Source organism: Heteronotia binoei, chromosome 7, assembly GCF_032191835.1.
Source record: "Heteronotia binoei isolate CCM8104 ecotype False Entrance Well chromosome 7, APGP_CSIRO_Hbin_v1, whole genome shotgun sequence".
In the NCBI taxonomy this organism is placed as follows: Eukaryota; Metazoa; Chordata; class Lepidosauria; order Squamata; family Gekkonidae; genus Heteronotia; species Heteronotia binoei.
The window spans coordinates 2,019,612-2,033,140 of NC_083229.1; positions in this window are offsets into that span (position 1 = coordinate 2,019,612).

The following is a 13,529-nucleotide window of genomic DNA, read 5'->3' on the forward strand; positions in this document are numbered from 1 at the left end:
GACCCCTCTAGTCCAACACTCTGTGTCACATAAGAACATAAGAGAAACCCTGTTGGATTAGGCCAGTGGCCCCTCCAGTCCAACACTCTGTGGCACATAAGAACATAAGAGAAGCCCTGTTGGATCAGGCCAATGGCCCCTCCAGTCCAACACTCTGTGCCACATAAGAACATAAGAGAAGCCCTGTTGGATCAGGCCAATGGCCCCTCCAGTCCAACACTCTGTGGCACATAAGAACATAAGAGAAGCCATGTTGGATCAGGCCAATGGCCCATCCAGTCCAACACTCTGTGTCACATAAGAGCATAAGAGAACCCCTGTTAGAGCAGGCCAGTGACCCCTCTAGTCCAACACTCTGTGTCACATAAGAACATAAGAGAAGCCCTGTTGGATCAGGCCAGTGGCCCCTCCAGTCCAACACTCTGAGTCACATAAGAACAGAAGAGAAGCCATGTTGGATCAGGCCAATGGCCCCTCCAGTCCAACACTCTGTGTCACATTAGAACATAAGAGAAGCCATGTTGGATCAGGCCAGTGGCCCATCCAGTCCAACACTCTGTGTCACATAAGAGCATAAGAGAACCCCTGTTGGATCAGGCCAGTGACCCCTCTAGTCCAACACTCTGTGTCACATAAGAACATAAGAGAAACCCTGTTGGATCAGGCCAATGGCCCCTCCAGTCCAACACTCTGTGTCACATAAGAGAAGCCATGTTGGATCAGGCCAATGGCCCCTCCAGACCAACACTCTGTGTCACACAGTGGCCAAGAATATATATATACACACACACACTGTGGCTAATAGCCAAGTACACAAAAGGTCACACCTTGAATAAAACTTTGTTGGACTTAAACGGGCCACTGGACTCAAGATTTGAGTGTGTGAGGAAGTACACAAAAGGTCACGCCTTGAATAAAACTTTGTTGGGCTTAAAGGGGCCACTGGACTCAAGAGTTGAGTGTGTGAGGAAGTACACAAAAGGTCACGCCTTGAATAAAACTTTGTTGGGCTTAAAGGGGCCACTGGACTCAAGAGTTGAGTGTGTGAGGAAGTACACAAAAGGTCACGCCTTGAATAAAACTTTGTTGGGCTTAAAGGGGCCACTGGACTCAAGAGTTGAGTGTGTGAGGAAGTACACAAAAGGTCACACCTTGAATAAAACTTTGTTGGGCTTAAAGGGGCCACTGGACTCAAGATTTGAGTGTGTGAGGAAGTACACAAAAGGTCACACCTTGAATAAAACTTTGTTGGGCTTAAAGGGGCCACTGGACTCAAAATTTGCCCCATTTGGCATTATTTGACTTTACATTTTGGGTGTCAATGTGGTCTTCCACATTGTTAATAAGTAGTCTGCCAACAGACCTTTGAATCGTGCTTCAGGTTAGAGAGGCAGAAGGAAGACTGCTGGACTATGCAATTCCAGCCAGAGGAAGAAAGAGTTCTAGGGAAGCTGAAACTTGCACAGTTTTCTGTCCTTATAACTGGTCCTAATGAAAGGCTTGTTTTTGATAAGGAATGAAAGCCCTGCTGGATCTCCTAGGAGTGACCTCCATTCCCTGGCTAATCCAGATAGACCTTAGTGAACCAAAGCGGTGCATCCATCATGAATCCCACATCAAAACATGTCTCTTGTTTTCATTTGATTTATAGTATTTCCAATATAGTTGCATTCTGACAAGGATCCAGAAGTTGAACTCTGAAGTCTGGGGCACCCATGAATGTGCATTATTGAGTGGAGGAATGTGAATCAACAGCCGGTCAATAGAGGTAAGGCTGTGGGTCTCACCCTGCCATCCACTGTTCTATTCTTGGTGGCAGGAAACTGGGCTATTCTCCCATCTACCCTGCCTGTTCCCTTGAGCTCTGTGGAGAAACGCCATCTTAGTTGGGAGGGAACATGAAACTGCTAAGCAGGCTTTGGGGCCTAGCCCTCCTTTCATTCCCCCCCTCCCTTCCAGAGCCAAACCAACAACTCTAGGGGGAAAGCCTCCTAGAGCGGCAGGAAGTTCTTTTGTTCTTGGTATGTGAGTTAGGCAGGAAGAGAGGCAGTTCTCAACTGGCGCTCAAAGGAAGAGGTTGCCAGTGTGGGGGCTCCTGCCTGTGGAAGAGGCCTATTCAAGAGGAAAAGGCCCCCAGGTAGTCAGACCAAGTAAGTCATCCACAAGACAGGGCAAGTTTAGACCAGGGACAGTAGGATGCGTTTATAACCACCTTTTCTTTGTCATGCTGTTTGCTGTGCGGGTGCTGTGCTGTGCTAACCTTTTACATGCAACTGTTTTTGTTTTGTTCTTCTTTTCTTTTCTTTTTCTCTTTTAATTAAATATTTTTACTGTTTTGAATGCTGGTAGTCAAACTCTGTACCACATAGATCCCCAACCGCCTTAGACCACGCTGCTTTAAGAAGGGGGCCCCGGGGAAGGGGGAAGGCATGCAGTTGGATAAGGTGCCAATCCTCCAGGGGTTCCCCGAAGAAGTGCTGTGGTCTCTGTGATACCCAAGTACTGGGTGGCAGAGTTGGCGACTCAATAGGGAGTTGGCGACTCAATAGGGAGTTGACGGGACCGGGTCTGAAGACAGAATCGGGCCGGTTCCGTCAGAAGCTCACCAGCTACCAGTGTTAATGAAGGGGGTTTTGTATGCATCTTTTAACCATCAGTGGTTGGTGCACTGCTATAGTATTGTAGTGATATACCTACTACCTATTTTTTGACAGTCAGCAAAAAGCCCGCTGGTGGAGAGGGAAGGAATGATGGGTGTGGGAGGATGAGCAGAGGAAACAGTGCCAGAAACCCGCATTTCCTTGTCTGTGGGGAAATCCCCCTTGACTTTGCTGTCTCTGGGGAGGGCAGAGCTTAAACTATAAGAAACCACAGAAGGGGACAGAAAGAGTCTGAGTGGAAGATGACTTTATGTAGAGGTTTCATTTGAGAGCTGGGGTAGTCCAAATCCTCTGTATGGAAACTATCTTGGCTAGCAGTGGCAGAAGTCCAAAGAGGCGACTTCCAGGTTATGTCGCCTTGAGCTCAGTGGGGGTCCGTGGAACTCGCTTCTACCGGCCCCCCTGAATCAGGCGGTTATTTATTTATTTATTCAATTTATATCCCACCCTCCCCACCGAGGCGAGCTCAGGGCGGCTAGAGGTGTCACAGATGTAGCATCTCTAGGGAGACCCTGAAGGGTTTTCCTTTCAGCATGGGGCTTTGCAAGAAGCCAGAGGCATAGCGGCGGCTTTTCCTGTCCTTCTTGTATGCCCCGAAGCTCCGCCACCATGATCGCCATCACAGCAGTAAGAGGTGAACACCCAACTGCTTGCTCTTTCTTCTCTTAACAAGCTTCTGATGCATCGCTTTCCTACCTCAAGCACGGCAATTCTACCCAGCAAGTAAGTTTGTTTCCAATACCACTGGCTAATGGGTTATTTTACATAACAACAAACGGGACAGTTCAAACGAAGGGAAAGAGGCGGATTCCCCCCCCCCCCACTTTCTCGTGAATGTGACTTCGAAAAGATAAAGAACAACTTTGAGCATTGGCAACAATGTGAATTAGACTGAATATAGATATCCAAATTGACCCAGATTATAATTGAATATGTGTTAACGAGACTATTATCTGGCTATAATATGGTCTGAACAAAAATGAAATATATTTTAGAGAGATTTGTCTTTGCTGTCTGAGCACAACTGAAATGGCTACAATCAAAGCACACGGCTGGAGGAGATTTGAAGAGACAGACTAACTGGGTTTCTGAGATACTTTTCAACTTAGAATAATAGACCGAGTTATTCAGTAGAGAAAAATGGCATTACCAAGCGAAATGTTTCATAAAAAAGATATTATGGTTAACATAACTTCTCTACAGCAAGATCTTGGTTCATTAACAGAGTTGATAAAAAAGCGAATGGGAGCTTTTATTTTGAAAGCTATCAAAATCTCAAATCTACATGAGCAGAGTGTTAAAGAGATACACTGTGGCTAATAGCCACTGATGGACCTCTGCTCCATATTTTTATCTAAACCCCTCTTGAAGGTGGCTATGCTTGTTGCTTCCACTACCTCCTGTGGCAGTGAATTCCACATGTTAATCACCCTTTGGGTGAAGAAGTACTTCCTTTTATCCGTTTTAACCTGTCTGCTCAGCAATTTCATGGAATGCCCACAAGTTCTTGTATTGTGAGAAAGGGAGAAAAGTACTTCTTTCTCTACTTTCTCAGTTTTAAACAATTTATTGGTAGCATATGGTTACAAAGCTTATCTATTTCTTAATTTTTTCTTTTTTTTTCACAATAACCCATATGACATTTCCATCCCCCCTCCCTCCAATGTTGACTTCCCCGAGGTTATAAGTTCAAATCCATACTAAAGGCACTTCTGATTGCTCAAAGTTCCGTATATATATTCTTACAACTAAAAAAATGTCCAATATTTCTTTACTTTCCAAGTTTTCTCCATATATCCTTTAAATTTTCTCCACTCCCTTTTGAATATCTCTAAATCATAGTCTCTTAGTGTTCTGGTTAATTTGTCCATTTCACACCACGATAAAACTTTCATGGTCCATTCCCATTTCTCTGGTATTTTTTCTTGCTTCCAAAGCTGCGCGTACAAAGTCCTAGCAGCTGATAACAGGTACCAAATTAAAGTCCTGTCTTCTTTTGGGTATTTTTCTAATTGTAATCCAAGTAAAAACGTCTCTGCAATTTTCTTAAGATCATAGCCCAAAATTTTGGTGATTTCTTGTTGTATCATCTTCCAGAATTCTTTCGCTCTTTCACATGTCCACCACATATGGAAGAAAGAACCTTCATGTTTTTTACATTTCCAACATCTATCCGACATTTTCTTACTTATCTTAGCCAATTTTTTCGGAGTCATATACCACCTATACATCATTTTAAAACAGTTCTCCTTAATGCTTTGACAAGTTGATATCTTCATTGAGTTCTTCCAGAGGTGCTCCCATGTTTCCATTTGTATTTCTCTATTCACATTAATTGCCCATTTGACCATTTGAGACTTTACTACTTCTTCTTCTGTAGACCATTTCAATAATAACTTATATACTTTTGATATCAATTTTTCATTGTCACCTAACAGGACTCTTTCCAGTTCTGTTTGTTCTCGTCTAATCCCCTCTGATTTTATGTCATTTTCCATCAAACTTTTAATTTGTTGCATTTGAAACCAATCATAATTGTTATTTAGCTCTTCTGAGGTTTTTAATTCAATTTTGTCTCCTTGAATCTTAAGCAGTTGGTTATATGACATTTCTCTTTTTTCTTCAGAATCAGCTGTTATTTTTATTACTTCTGCTGGCACTATCCATAATGGTTTTCTCTCGTCCCCGTATTTCTTGTATTTTATCCAAGTATTTAGTAATGTATTTCTGACATAGTGGTGAGAGAAAAAACCATCCATTTTATTCTTCCCATAGTACATGTATGCATGCCAGCCGAATCTATTTCCGTGAGCTTCTAACCACAACGGTTTTTTATCTAACAGCATTATCCAATCTTTTATCCATGTCAAACAAACTGCATCGTGGTATAGTCTTAGATCGGGAAGTTGAAAACCTCCTCTCTCTTTGGCATCCGTTAAGATCTTCATCTTTATCCTTGGTTTCTTTCCGGCCCAAATGAAATCAGAGATTTTCCTTTGCCATTTGTTGAATTGTTTTGCTTCTTTTACAATCGGGATGGTTTGAAACAAATACATTATCCTTGGCAAAATATTCATTTTGATTGCAGCTATCCTGCCCAGTAAGGACAAGTTGAGTTTATTCCATTTCATCAAATCTTTGTCCATCTTACACCACAGTTTTTCATAATTGTTTTTGTATAAATCAATGTTCTTCATTGTTATCTCTATTCCAAGGTACCTAACTTTGGTTGTGACTTCACAACCTGTCACCTTTTGTAGTTCGTTTGTTTTATTTGGTTGCATGTTTTTACAGAGGAATTTCGATTTCTCCTTATTTATGTATAATCCTGCTAGTTCTCCGTATTCTTTTATCTTAGCTAACAGCAGTGGTGACACTTGAACCGGATTCTCCATTATGAACACTATATCATCTGCAAAAGCTTTATATTTATAAGAGAATCTTCTAATTTTTAGACCTTCTATTTTTTCATCTTTTTGAATTTGTTGTAACAAAATTTCAAGAGTCATTATAAACAACAATGGTGATAGCGGGCATCCTTGCCTTGTTCCTTTACTCACTTTCAATTCTTTGGTAAGGTCTGCATTTATACACAATTTTGCATGCTGATCTGTATATATTGCTCTTGTCATTTTTATAAATTGTTCCCCTAAATTAATTTTTTCCATTACCGCAAACATAAAGTCCCAATTTAAGTTGTCGAAGGCTTTCTCTGCGTCAACAAAAAATAAGGCCACTTCTTTTTCCGGATGCTTTTCATAGTATTCCACAACATTAATAACAGCTCTTACATTGTCCCTTATTTGTCTTTTAGGAAGAAATCCCGCTTGGTCTTTGTTTATAAAGTTGGTCAGGTATTGTTTCAGTAGCTCTGCTAAAATTCTTGTATAGATCTTATAGTCATTATTCAACAATGAGATTGGTCTATAATTTTTTACGTTTGTGCTATCTTTATCTTCCTTAGGAATCAGAGAGACTACAGCTTCCCTCCAGGTCTTTGGGATTTTCCCTTCTTCTCTTATCGTGTTTAACAACTTCAACAGTTTGGGTGTTAATTCATCCTTGAGAGATTTGTAAAATTTTGACGTGAATCCATCTGGCCCTGGAGCTTTACCCTCTTGCATTGCTTTTATTGCTGCTTCTATTTCAATTTTCTCTATTGGGTCATTTAATATCTTTTTCATATGTTCCGTCAAAGGTGCCACCTGGATGTTTCGTAGATACTCTTCCACTTTTTCTTTACTTACATTCACACCCTTGAATAAATTTGCATAGTATTTAAAGAATTCTCTTTTAATTCCTTCTTGATCCACTACTGTTTTCCCATTTGCCATGATTTTATTTATAGTCTTTTTTTCTTTCCTTTTTTTTAATTGCCAGGCCAGGTATTTACCAGGTTTGTTTGCACTTTCAAACGATTTCTGTTTCAAATTTTTTAAATTCCATTCTAATTCTTTATTCAGCAAATGTTTAACTTGGGATTGTAATATCGTAATTTCTTTTATTAATTTTTTCTTCCCTGGTCTTTTTTTTAAGTCCTTTTCTTTTTTATCTATTTCATTTTGCAGTGCTGACAGCCTTTCTTCTCTTGCTCTTTTGTCTTTATTATTCAATGTAATTAATATACCCCTCATTACTGCTTTATAAGTGTCCCATACTGTTGGATATTCCATATCATCCGTTTCATTTATTTGGAAGAATGCTGCAGTCTCCTTTTCTAAGAATGATACAGTGTCTTTATTTTGTAGTAAATCCTCATTAATTCTCCATCTTCTTGATTTTCTTTGCAATTTTGTTGACCAGCATATTGGATTATGGTCCGCCCAAACCTTTGGAAGAATCTCAATTTTTTTTGTTATGAGGCCCAAGCCTTGGGAACCCCACAACATGTCAATTCTGGAAAAAGAATTATGCCTTGCTGAGAAAAATGTATAGTCTCTTACCTCAGGGTTGAACTTTCTCCAAATGTCTTCTAGATTTTCCTGTTTAATCAACTCAAAGAAAGAATTGGGCAGCTTCCCTTCTTTATCATTCTTCTTTGGACTTGATCTGTCAAGGTTATTTTGTATTGTCCCATTAAAATCACCCATCATCAATACCTGGTCATAAGTCTCTTCGTCCATTTGTCTATTTATGTCTTTAAAGAATTTGTCTTTCGCTCCATTGGGTGCATAGAGTCCTAGTAGTAACGTTTTTTTCGCCCCTATCGTCACCTCAACAGCAATGTATCTTCCTTCTTTGTCTTTAAAGATTAATTTTGGGTCAAGTTGTTCTTTAATGTAAAAAACCACCCCTCTTTTCTTTTGCTCTGCTAGTGAAAAAAATTCCAACCCCAAATTTCTATTCCACAAAAATTTACTGTCCTTGCGTTGTATATGAACTTCCTGTAAACAAATTATATTACATTTTTGCTTTTTAATCCAATGAAATGTTCTCCTTCTTTTCTGTGGTGAATTTAGTCCATTTATATTCCAAGATAGTAATTTGTACTCCATTATGATGTTGGTTCTTTATTTTCTTCAAAAAAGCTATGCATCTCTTGTTCGCTTCTTATTGTAATCCTTTTGCCATTTTGTTCAAATCCAAGACCCTCTGGTATTATCCATCTATATCTTGTGCCCTCTGCACGCAACTGATCGGTTAGCTTCTTGTACTTTTTCCTATCGCTGATCACTTCTCTTGGTAGCTCTTTCATTATTTTAACTCTGCTCCCTTCTATTGCCCAGGCTTTTTGGTACCCTTTCCTCAAAATTTTCTCTGCCACTTCTTTTGATCTTAATCTTATGACGATGTCTCTTGGCAGACCTTTATTTTTCGCATAAACTGAGTTGACTCTGTAGGCACCCTCCAACATACTCTTAAATCTGTCAGGGTCTTCTTCTATGTACTCAGTGATGATATCCACCATATAGCCTTTTAAGTCTGTGTCTTCTTTTTCAGGTACCCCTCTTAGACGCACTTGTGACTCCAGCAACTTACAGTCGTGTATTATGACCTTTTCTTGAATTTTTAGCAGGGCAGAGGCCTGTGTATCCACTTTCATCTCTACCTCTTTCACTTTATTTTGAGTCTCTTCCTTAAAATTCTCTATCTCCTTCTTAAGGTCTCCAACTTCTTTTTTAATATCTTTTTTTATTGCCAAATGCAATTTGTCCATAGCTTTTAACATTTTTGCCTCCAGAGCGTCAAATTGAGCCTGCATCTTGTCAAATGATTGGGCTCTTGCACGTGTTGTTCTTTCTACTGACATATAAAAAATCACCAAACCTTAAAAAAATCCCCACATAAAATTTAGCATCCAATCCAATAGCTTAGAGCCAGTTCTTTCAGATGAGACTAGTTTCGTTTTTCTCCCTTCTTCCTGAGCAAAGATATTGAATTTTAACAATTTTGACAGTTTTTCTCCCTTTTAAAATGGCAATCGTTATTTCTCTATGGTACAGTTCCAGCCTAGAGAGGTCTCTCTTCGTCTTTCTTGATCTGAGTCTTGGACTCAATTCCTTCCTAGTTCAAAGGTCGGATGTCACAGCTCTTGTTGTCCTTATAGGCTCTGATTTATTGTCCAGCCCCTTTTAGTTTCACTTCCTGTCACAGCTTAGACTGATCTCGTGTCTAATCTCGCAGTTTTTTGAGCTGCATGAAGAAACCGCAACCACAAAAATTCACAACAATATGTCCTTTCTCCAAAATATCCTTGAAGGCAACTGTTTTTACGGCGTTCAGTTCTCCCAAGCTGAATTCCCTTCCTGCTGTGCCCCCACTCAGCTCAGTTCATTCTAGGTTCTGCAGTTTATGGGCATATATACACGGCAACTCTCTTTTCTTTCTTCTGCGTCACCAGCCTCCCATTGCCAACTTTCACTCTTATCTTGAAAGGTTTTTTTTTTTTTGCTGTTGTTCACATCCACAGCCACAGAGCTCAGCTTAACAAGGTAAAAGTTTTTTTTCCATTCAATTATGCTTTGCCTTCGTCTGTTATTAATCCACTCAGTGTTTAAACTATATTCAAAGTCTCTCAGAGTGAAGATAAGAATGATGAGTCTACCTTTTAGATGTTCTCAACTCCCCCGGCTGCTATTTTCTTGCAATTAAAATCAGTCCTTCTAGCGTGCTTGGATTCCGACAGCCTTAAGTGACCGAAGTCACTTTAGAGTCACTGCAGACGATGGTTGACATTCCATTGCCGGACATCAAGAAATGAAGGAGTCAGCTCCCTGACTGCTCCAGTTCGATATCAACAGCATTAAAGGAAGATAAGTCGTCTTGGGTTAACCCTTGCCTAGGGTTAATGAGCATAGACCTTATCAGGGGTCTTTAATACCCTGAACAGTGACAATAAAATCCCCCTCTGTTAGGGAGCTGCAGACTGTCTTCCAGCCAAACAGGAATCTCAAAACCACATGAGCAGAGTGTTAAAGAGATACACTGTGGCTAATAGCCACTGATGGACCTCTGCTCCATATTTTTATCTAAACCCCTCTTGAAGGTGGCTATGCTTGTTGCTTCCACTACCTCCTGTGGCAGTGAATTCCACATGTTAATCACCCTTTGGGTGAAGAAGTACTTCCTTTTATCCGTTTTAACCTGTCTGCTCAGCAATTTCATGGAATGCCCACAAGTTCTTGTATTGTGAGAAAGGGAGAAAAGTACTTCTTTCTCTACTTTCTCCATCCCATGCATTATCTTGTAAACCTCTATCATGTCACCCCTCAGTCGACGTTTCTCCAAGCTAAAGAGTCCCAAGTGTTTCAACCTTTCTTCATAGGGAAAGTGTTCCAGCCCTTTGATCATTCTAGTTGCCCTTTTCTGGACTTTCTCCAATGCTATAATATGCTTTTTGAGTTGCGGCGACCAGAACTGCACACAGTACTCCAAATGAGACCGCACCATCGATTTATACAGGGGCATTATGATACTGGCTGATTTGTTTTCAATTCCCTTCCTAATAATTCCCAGCATGGCGTTGGCCTTTTTTATTGCAAACGCACATTGTCTTGACATTTTCAGTGAGTTATCTACCACGACCCCAAGATCTCTCTCATGGTCAGTCTCTGCCAGTTCACCCCCCATCAACTTGTATTTGTAGCTGGGATTCTTGGCCCCAATGTGCATTACTTTGCACTTGGCCACATTGAACCGCATCTGCCACGTTGACGCCCACTCACCCAGCCTCAACAGATCCCTTTGGAGTGCCTCACAATCCTCTCTGGTTCTCACCACCCTGAACAATTTAGTGTCATCCGCAAACTTGGCCACTTCACTGCTCATTTGAACTGTTTCTCTCTCTGTGGGTAATTGGATATGGAATTCTCAACAAGAACTGACATACGATTTTAGAAGGCCAAGTGAGATTTTTGGGTCATATTAAGTTGTTCTTCCAAGAGCAATATGGACATAAGAGTTAAAGGATTGAAAAGTTTTGAAAAGAATTTGATACAAATAAATAGTTAATTTGGATTATTCTTTTTTAAAGGCAGACAACACAATTATTCTGTAATCTGGTAGATCTGCTCTTAATATGTTTGTTTGGAGAAACTGCTTATACTGAGATAAATTACTATGTGTTTTTTCTTCTGCTTATTACTTTTTTCTTTTTTCTTCTCTTCCTACGGTTTATGATATTTTAAATCTGATTTCTTTTTCTTTATGTATGAAACAAGTAAGTTAGAGGGATAAAGATATTTGTTTCCTATGCTCATTTTAATGACGACATTGTTAAAATAACAAGTTAGTCTGTATTCTTAATATGGTTAAGCTTAGCCAGTTAGTTCTGTGTTGAGACTTTTTTGACTTTTTTATACTTATATGTGCTGAAGAAGAATAGTTTAGACTTGTATTTTAAGTAACAGTTCAGTAAAAAGTGTACAATGAAAGATAACGATGGTAAAATATAAGGGGAAAACGTAATACTTGCAGGTAGAAAGAATTGGGTATTTCATTTGGAGGTAGAAATGTAACTGATATATTTGGATTTTTCTTTGTTTCTGCTCTCCCACTCTGTAGCCACCCTTCCCCCGCTTTGATGCTTTTGTATCTGTGTTCATGCTTTTTCTTTTTATAGTTAAAATCAATAAAAATGATAAAATCAAAAGAAGTCCAAAGAGGCATGCTCACAAGCACCTCCCGGGAAGTTTATTGGAAATTCGTTACTAGATTCTACCACACACACATACAGAGCTGAATGACAATGCTGTGACCTCGAACAACAACGGGGCAAAGCAGTAGACAAGGGCACCTTTAAGACCAACTAAGTTTTATTCAGAATGTAAGCTTTCGTATGCTCTAAGCAGGCTTCACCAGTGCCTTGGTGCCATAGACCTCCACCTCACACAGAGTCAGGTATCCCACCCGATCGGGGATGGCAATGGTTATGTAGCGGCCCACGGCTCCATTGCAGTGAATGGTGCTGAGGGATCCTTCTCGGAGATCTGCGATGGTTCCACAGCTGTGGGGCAAGAAAGAAGGTTAGCCGTGCGGTGGTGACATCAGTGAGCCAGCCTTCAGGAATGGGGGAAAGCATGGCTAGAAATCTCACCCCCCAATGTAGTTGGAATCCCAATGCATTATTTCTTGTCTAGCTGTCCATCAGTGTGCTAGAGCAGGGGTATCAAAATCATTTGTTATGAGGGCCAGATATGACAAATCTTGCTAGGCTGGGCCATATCAGGCTGGGTCATGTGTGTACTTGTTTAATATAAGGTAGCAGAGATATAAACTTTATAAAGGACACAGAAACGCAATTAAAGATTTTTTTTTTAAACTTAAAACATTAGTACCCGTTGGTCTTAAAGATGCTTTCTTTGTTTCTCTCCCATGGGATCCAGGGAACTGGGCAAAGAAAGCTCTGCTCTTTCCTTCCTTCCACAGGGGATCAGGAGGGGGAGGAGCCTCAGCCAACAGAAGGAAGAGAAGCTTGGTTCAGTAGCTCTGCTGTGTGATTGAGAGAGCCTGGAAAAACAAGCTATTCCTCCCCCCTTCCTCCCCAAGGGAGGAGCCTCAGCCAATGGAGAAAATAGAGGTTTTGCTCTGTAGCTCCTGTGCAATTGAGCAAGCCTTGCAAAGCAAGCTGTGATGCAGAAGGGAGCAAGAGAGAGGGAGAAGGAAGCAGATTCCTTGGGAGCCTGATTAGAGCTCTCCCGGGGGCCTGATTTGGCCCCCGGCCACCTGTTTGACACCCCTGTGCTATACCTTCCCATTGGGTGCTCTGTTTGTTGATGCAGAGAATCCTGATAGACCCAGGTGGGCATTGCTGTGTTGGTCTGAACTGGAGCAAGAGAACAAAGTCTGAGTCCAGTCAGGCAACTGGAAAACCAACAAAGTTTAATTCTGAGTAGAAGCTTTCATATGCAAGAACAGTTGAATTCAAGGTATAAGCAGGGCTTTTTTGGTTAAAAAAAAAAGCCCAGCAGGAGCTCATTTGCATATTAGGCCACATCCCATGATGTTACTATTGTTTCACATAGGGCTTTTTTGGGAGAAGGAACTCATTTGCATATTAGGCCACACCCCCTGACACCAAGCCAGCCGAAACTGTGTTCCTGCTCAAAAAAAGCCCTGGGCACCAGCTTTTGTGTGCAAGCACACTTGGTATCGGAAGAAGTGTGTTCACACATGAAAGCTTACGCTTGAATTGAACTTTGTTGGTCTTAAAGGTGCCTGATTGGAGTCTTACTCTGTTCTGTATAGAACCCTGGTCTGGAATGGACTGATTTCTTGCCCCCCGATAGAGCAAACCCTGTTCCCAGCACCAAATGTGGACCAGAATGTCCATTACAATTAAAAGCATGCCTTGAAAGGGCAGGTAAAACCCATTGTTTTAGAGGACTTTTCTATCTGGGGGAAGGTTTGTTAAAAGCAGTGGGGGAGGAG